The following is an 8,670-nucleotide window of genomic DNA, read 5'->3' on the forward strand; positions in this document are numbered from 1 at the left end:
AAAACTAGCACCTTCTCCATGTAAAAGACCCTCTATTTATAACCCCATCAAAGCATGGCCTCTTGAATATAATATTCAAAAGTATGGGCTATACGGGAGAGGCATGGGGAACAAGATGATGGAGGTTGACAAGCAACCTCCATCCCTCTACATACTTTCGGCCATAGTGCCAAAAGAGGACAAAAAATATTCACTAGCCTTTTAACCATGGTAGAGTAAACATTTGATTTAATCATGGTTAACCAAAGTGTCCAAAACTTTGTACATCACTTATTATATGATACCTTACCATATAAAGACTATTTTTCTACTTCTTACAATATTGTTTTCATAGAACAATAATTTTTTTCTCTAATTAAATACAATAGTTGAATTTATTCATTAATATCAAATATATAATAAATATTCAATAAGTACTAACTTGATTAAGGTGTGACCCTATAGGATCATATGTTATTAGCAACATCACTGAATAATGATTCTTGAGCATATAGATCCAACAACAACATCCCATACGCTGATGCAACAAACAATGAACAACCTATCCCAGACTAGGGGTGGCAATTTATGACATGATACGACAAAAATACACGACACAAAACGAAATTGGGACGAAACTTAAATTTGAATTCGTGTTCATGTCGTGTTCGTGTTAACTGTAAAAAACACGATGTCATGTCGTGTTCATGTTCAAAATTGACACGATTTAGCAGTTTTCATCGTGTTTTTCGTGTTATATTTGATAAAATATTCATTAAATAAACTAGTTTTTAGTATAAGATATATTTTTCGTGTCGTGTCGTGTTTGTCGTTTTTTAATTCGTTCGTTTCCGTGTTAGTTAAAAAAAACACGACATCGTGTCGTGTCGTGTTCGTGTTACATAAAACCTTGTCGTGTTGTGTCGTGTCAGACATAAACACAAAACTATGGGACGATTTGCCACCCCTATCCCAGATGATGGTGATCAGTCTAAGACTGATGAGCATGAAGGGTTTCTCGACTTAGGGTTTATGGTACAAGCCGCTATTCCTTTGAGTGTTGTTTACCCTGATTCATATTTTGAGGGGGAGATTCCTCAAGGAACCAACAACGACATAGAGTCTGATGATGAACTGCTCAACAGATCAATCCTTGAAAAAGGAAGGCTTCCTTCTCATGGGGAGCCAATGACGCTGAAGCTAGAAGCTTTTCCGTTGCTGGTGATTCTTCAACCCCTCCTCCTTCCAAGAAAAGCAAACTCACTGTTGATCTGAATGATTTAGCTAAATAATGGGATCTAACTGTTGAGGAAGTCAGATAAATTATGATGGAGCATAATGCCAATATTCGAGCTAGAAAAGATGAATGTCAGTCCATTAAAATTGTTCAGACTCTTTCTTTCACTGATGAAATTGTTGATGTTCAAAGCACTAATGTTCCAAGCAAGAATATTCATCCGTTCAACAATAATGTGCCCAAACAACACATGGTTTCTGAGCTGAATGACAGGATCGATAGAAAAAAGTTTGGAGATGTTCTGGCTCGTAGATCAAAACATGATCCCATCATCAGGGTAAGGTTCACTAGACCAAAGAAAGAGTCATTGAAGCTTCATTTGGTCAGGAAGAAGACTAAGTATGAATACACTGAGGTTGTGCTTGATCACGAGGTAGTTAAATTTGGCTACAACAAGTGGATACAAATTCAGGAAATTATTGACAAACATAAAGGTATTCATGCTCAGGAGGTGAAATTAGTGATTCAGCAGGTGCTTAACAAAGTCAAAAAGTTAAATCTTATGCCATATGTTGGTCCATCTAGACCATCCATTTCAAGAAGAACGGGCACCCCGATAATGTCGAGGTATACTAAGTCTCTTCTTCAACATGGAACTCGCTACATCAACAACAAGCTGCCTATGGGTGTTGAACTAGTTCAACACAAGCTCATTCAAGAACCAGAACATGGTATTTTCTATCTTGATAGTCAAAACCATATGTGTTTTCAACACAATGATGATCTTCCCGCTACACCCACTGGGCATTTAATTCATCTTCGTATGGAGGGAATTCATTATAAAGAACATGAAAGAGGATACTGTGTGCTGATTTCTCTTGAGCTTAGCAAAAGATTAGAGGATCTTCAAATTGATGAATTCAGATGGGTAAATCCTGAAATCTTTAAAGAACCTGATAAATTTTACAATGGTTCTTTTGATGACTCCTCAGAAGAAGATTAGTTTTGACATCAATATATAGGGGGAGATTGTAAGGTCACACCTTAAGATATGATGAGTCAAACACTTTGTATACTGACCACCAGCGCCAAAGACAACATCGGCATCAACGCCAACGCCTCAAGGCCTTATTAGCATCAACGTCTAGTTAATGATCGTATGTAATCTTTGTATATTAGGCAATTATATGGATATGTATAGAATATATAGCAGATCTGATATCTTGGTGATAAAGACCCGTTCTTATTATAGATTAGATACACTCCCTTGATTGAAGGGATATAGTAGTATAGTTTAGTATATATTCAACGTTAGGGTGAAACCCTAATGTATTGTCTTGGTGACCGTATTTGTGACCTTCATTCTCTTTGTGAGAAAAACCCCTTTTTTGGTAAAATACATCTTTGTGATTAATTCGTGTTCTTTAGTTTTTCTGTTTTTTATTTGGTTTAGTTAGTTTGTTCTTTGTCAATTATACTTGAAGTGTATCCGGTCGATATAAACCTTCATTATTTATTATAATTTATTAACCATATAATAAAGTAGTAAATTTATCACTCTCTCCAAATGTTATTCTACCCAGTTACTGGTTTTGAGGGCAACCCAAAAAGGATTTTGGTTCTAACTACAAGCTTATACCAATTTAGTTATGGGCTTAGACACCTTAATACAAAACTATCCCACTTGGATAAGTCTATAACTACAATTGCAAGTATAACCTTGAACTAAATAGCAAAATGTGCTTCCTAAGCCACTGCCGAACTCTGATTCAAATCAACCATTGGCCCTAAGATAAGTGATCAGCTATTCCTTTGTTCTACAAGATATCCTATGAACAAATTCATGGATTAAATGATCAACCTCATGTTCATTTGTTCTATTTCCCGATTTCCCGAATTGTGGTCAAATTCAGACTACAAAATCATACACATCAATTTAGTCCGGACTAGGCCTAGTTCTTATAGATCAACTCAAATCACCGAGGGGCCCACATATATCGCTTTTCCTGTTAAGGAAAAAGAAATGAATGAACTTCGACTATATAATCATACATTTTACTCACCAAATTATGCATGGAATTACTCTTTATAACATTAGTTACAAGATGCGTTGGAGTAAACCAATGCACAACTGATTTGAAAAATATGACTTATATAATTCGATTTGAAGAATAGAAGATATTGTCAGTAAATTACCTATGATTGAATCCTTGAAGTAATCTCTAAGTGTGGGTTTATCTAATACTTAAAATCTCTATTTCCAAGTACTCATGAACATTGTAGCAATTCGTATGCAATGTCCAATCCCTATGGTCAATCTTCAAATTAATTCATGAGAATATTAATTCACTAATTACTTCCAAAAGTATGAACGACTGTGGAATTTTGAATAATATTAAAATTACTTAGGGAAGTAAAAGATGCAAATTGAAACACAATAATGAATTAATTAACTATGATATGATACCTATTGAATATAAATAAATCTTTATTATTTAATAACCACAACAATTACAAATTTATTCATCGTATAATGTTTTGAGTAATCAACTAACTACTTGAATTAAATAACATCAGTCATCCATGTTATGAACATGCATACTATGCCTCTGTATGGTCCTTACTTTTTGAACAGAGCAACTGGACATTACTCCTCTAATGCTCATTTCACAATACCAAATTCTTATCACTATCTAAGATGTAGTGGCATTCCAACTTTGCATTCATTGAACTTCTGTGATGTTGAGGTTCTAAAGTCACAGTGACGGAGCCTTCGATATTCTAGAATGTTCCAGTGTAACTTGTTACTCAGAGCAATTCCATGGTTATGAAGTCTCAAATTCAAGGCACACTCCTTGAACTCTTCTCTTACATTAAAGTTTCCAACTCACATGTAGATTTTACATGAATGTCCCATTATGGAAACATTTCCATATTCCTGTATGACCATTAATTCTGACCAAAAATCATCTCAATCCAAAACGTGTCACTACGGTCATTTCCAAATAATGTCATACTTCTAACTGTCCACAAGCAACCAATCTTAGGTAAAACCTTAGAATGTTCTTGACAGTTGTTTGAGAACTTTAGTCACATGAAATATCCAATCCTTTTCACACAATGCTAAAAGAATTTAAAAAATTTGAATAACTTAATATATAGCATATGTGATCGATCCTATATCCGAAGCATATGAAAGTCGACTCATTATGTACTATACAAGGATTTAATATCTGTTCAATTCCATGCTATAATATTTCTATATATCAAATCTCCTATGTTGAAACATTTCAACATGATATTCATATATATATATATATATATATATATATATATATATATATATCTTTGACTAACTTCTATTAAACCACACGATCTAAACCTTTAGACTTGAAATAAAGTATGAATGCCCTCTCCCATAAGTCTGCTATAGCGAAACAATTCCCAAACTTTGAAATATGAAGAAACAGAGACATTGTTCCCTATGAACAATATTGTCAACATGCAATACCAGCATAACAATTACGCTCCCACTAGCTTTGGCATGTACTTAGAAATCAACTAGACTTCTAGAAATCAATACCCATTGAATTTCATAAGGAAGTGCAGATTTCTGTTATGCGATGCTTCGATAAGTCTCCAACTAGACTTCTTAAGTTTATATACCTTAGTTGGATAATGTGTGTGTGTGTGTGTGTTAAAACCCTTCAAAATGTATTAGGTTCAAACAATTCCTTTCCATTCCTCACAATTCGAAATATGAAGAAGGATGTCCTATTCATATTGTGAATTTGAGAATACAATTAACACAACTAATATCCATATAGATCAGATCTTCAAAATCTATTAGCAAAAGTATTTCCTCATAAACCATATTCATGAACTAGAGTGAACCTTTTGCTACCAAGATTTCAAGGTACATACGTTCCTATCCATGTGAATCTATCAATTCTAACCTACAGTCATAAGATAAGGCTTACGACAAACCAAAATCAAATTCAGTTTTCCTTCATGGACTGAACTTTGCTATTCTAAATTTATTTCTTTCTGGTAGCTCAAGGGCCTACCCTTGCTTCCATGTTGTTAGCAGCTCACCCATATTGATCAGTGTGCTTTCACTTACCAACCCGCTTTGCCTTTTACAGTTAAATGAAAAACATAGAAGTCATAAGCATTGCCAACTCAACTAGAATTGCATAGAAATAGCCATATGTCAGTTAAAGCACAACAAGTTATCAACCTCAAGTCGCATGCTAGTGATAACTAAAAGGATCATTTTCGGTTGACTTCTGCAAGATAAAGATCAACATGAGTCCAACTGACTTCTTGACATATGAGTTGAAACAACCCCAAAATCATAGAAATTTAATTTTTTCAAAAACAACCCATTTCATTCGTAAAGTGTTTACAAAATCATTGTTTCAAAATTATTATTCAAGATCAGAGTATCCCAAGATCCAATGTAATAAAAACAAGAAGATGAGCATGATCATGCCTTCGCTTTCCCACGATCCTCTGAAGGACCTGAAACAATAAACTGAAACCATAAGCTAAAGCTTAGTGAGTTCCCACAAAGTACCAACACACCACATGACAAACAAGCATACACATATGAGAAGCCAGCCTGACTGGACCACCTTGCAGGGCCTAAACCCTATCTGGTCCGCTTTACGAGCCTTCGGCATGACTGGACTACCTTGCAAGGCCTACAACCTATCCGGACCGCTCTACGGGCCGCCGGCCTGACTGGACCGCCTCGTAGGGCCTATAGCCTATCCGGACATCCCCGGATGTCTTGGCCTACAGTACAAAGCATGACCGCCTCAATCCAAACACAATATGTCGACATATGTAACAGATAAACGTAAACACAAAGCCAACAAATACGGATAATTGTGCGGATCTACTAAACACCCACAAACTAGCATAACACTATCCTAACCAGGATAAGTAATCTAGTGGGCTGGCATTAGTGCCTTTGACCCATGGGCACAGTGAGGAAAACTCGCCTTAAATGAAGAAACCAGAGAACACTACAATACACTTACTGCTACACTGCTTGCTCCCGCAGATCCACTAACACCATAAACATATAAAATCTTAATCTCCAGTCAAAACCCTCAAGTTTGACCTAAAGTCAAACTTGGTCAAAAAGTCAATGGTCAACGGAGTCAACAAAAGTCAAAGTCCAAGATTGGTTGAGTACGCCCTGGGTACTTAACTTACGCCCAGCATACATGGGATGGTTTAGTACGCCCAACGTATGAAAATTATGCCTAACGTACACGAGCTAGTTCCATCCTTTCCATGAAGCACTTAATCCCTTAAGGACTTTTCACCCAAACTCATATCTAGCCTCAAAATATTGTCTTAATTAATAAAGTTTCCTGTAACATCCCAAATTTCAAGCCCAAAAATTTCATTTTTAATTAAGTAATTCACAACATAGTTTACCAAAACATTTTCCATGCCATGTCATTTGTAAAAAGAAACTTAACAATGTGTCTGAAAATCATATCGTCAAAAGTAAAATAAATCAGAGTACATTCCCAGAAAACTCAATGCGGAAACCATGTGTGTGTGTGATGCGCTGCTACACCGCCGGCTCCTTCCCCTTAGATGAAGAGGTACCTGAAACCAAAACTAAAACTGTAAGCACAAAGCTTAGTGTGTTCCCCCATCATACCACATACCATACAATCACATAGCATACATACTACCGGGCAATTCTGGGGCGCCTGTCCTACCCATGTCAAGCCATTCTTGGGTGCTGACCTACCCATGTCAAGCCATTCTGGGGTGCTGACCTACCCATGTCAAGCTGTTATGGGGTGCTGACCTACCCATGTCAGGCTGTTCTGGGGTGCCGACCTACTCTCCGGTCTTTCAACCGAACACAGGGACTATTTCACCCTTACTGCTAACACATAATATCATATCTCAATCATGTTGTCAGACATATCTGGGGTGTCCGACCTACCCGGTGGTCCTAACGACCGATTCGGGGACTAGTCCCCTTCTACTGATACTATCGCACGTAACATAGCAAACTAGCATAGTCACATATCAAGAAAACTAGCATACTCTCATATCAAGAAATAGCAGACCAGACAATTATCACAAAGACAATCATCTCAGCTAAACAACTACTAGTGGGCCGACCTTGGTGCCTTAGACCCACTTCTACTGGAAGGTAACTCACCTCGATGTCGTGTAGTGTCGGAACTGTCCTCGGCGTGAAGGTCGGCTCTCCTCGACTCCTCAATCCCTACACGACAACCCTCAAGTCATCAAACAGAACATACAACCCTAACCAGGGTAAACTCAAGTCCAGTCAAAGTCAATATTGGACAAAGTCAACACCCAGTTGACTTGACTCGCCGAGTGGGTCTACCAACTCGTCGAGTCCATACTTCACTATCCCGATCCAACCCCGACTCTACTCGTCGAGTCTAGTAAGAACTCGAAGGGTTCTCCTTCATCCAAACCATCGGGACCATCTTCATCCGACTCGCCGAGTTCATCCTTGAACTCGTCGAGTTCATCTCCCTTATAAGAATTTGTCCAGTCTATGACTCGCCGAGTTGTATGAACAACTCGTCGAGTCCATCTTCAAAGATTGGGAGATTGCCTTCGACTTGCCGAGTCTGTTGTAGCACTCGTCGAGTCCCATGATTTCCAGGTCCCTTTTTATGACTAAACATCTACAAGACTTTTCCTTCCTAACAACTGTTCCATCCGCAGCAAGGATTTGGTGGTCATTACACCGCGACTCGATGAGTCCCAAGAGCGACTCGTCGAGCCCATCCATGACCATAACTATACAGTCGATTTAAATGGGTCTTAACTCATCAAAACCATAGATCTGGTCCCCTAATGTCCATTTTACACGTAAAGTTCCCAACTTGGTGCACATGCAAGGGGTCTTTGGCTCAAAAGGCCATTAAAAGTGATCCACAAGATGCATGCGGCTCTCATGGCCATAAAGTTGGCACCTTTATGCCATGAGACCCTTCCAATGACTCAGATCTGAAGTCAAGACCTCATATAACACTCCACAAATCCAAATATGGCTTGGAAAGCCCTAAATGTGCCCAAAACCCAAATCCAAGGATGAATAAACACATAGAAGACCAAGACAGGGGCATTTTACCTTGATTGAGCTGAAAATGGAACTAGATCCCTGAATCTCTAATCCCCAACTCGAACTCTCAAGCTTCTTTCTTCTTCTCCAAGCTACACAACCCACCAAATGAACCAAACTGGCCTTAGAACACACAAAAACGGCTAGGGTTTCGATATACAGCTCTCTGGGAGTGATAAGGACAATGGAGGCTGAGATAAAGTGTTTAAATAGGGTGCAAACCCTCAAATTTAGGATTTCACTCAAACAGCACCTACTCGTCAAGTCAGTCTCCGACTCATCGAGTAGGTCACTTAAACTTCCTGCGGAT

Source organism: Lactuca virosa, chromosome 8 (genome assembly GCF_052849685.1).
Source record: "Lactuca virosa cultivar CGN04683 chromosome 8, Lactuca_virosa_CGN04683_v6, whole genome shotgun sequence".
NCBI classification, from domain to species: Eukaryota; Viridiplantae; Streptophyta; class Magnoliopsida; order Asterales; family Asteraceae; genus Lactuca; species Lactuca virosa.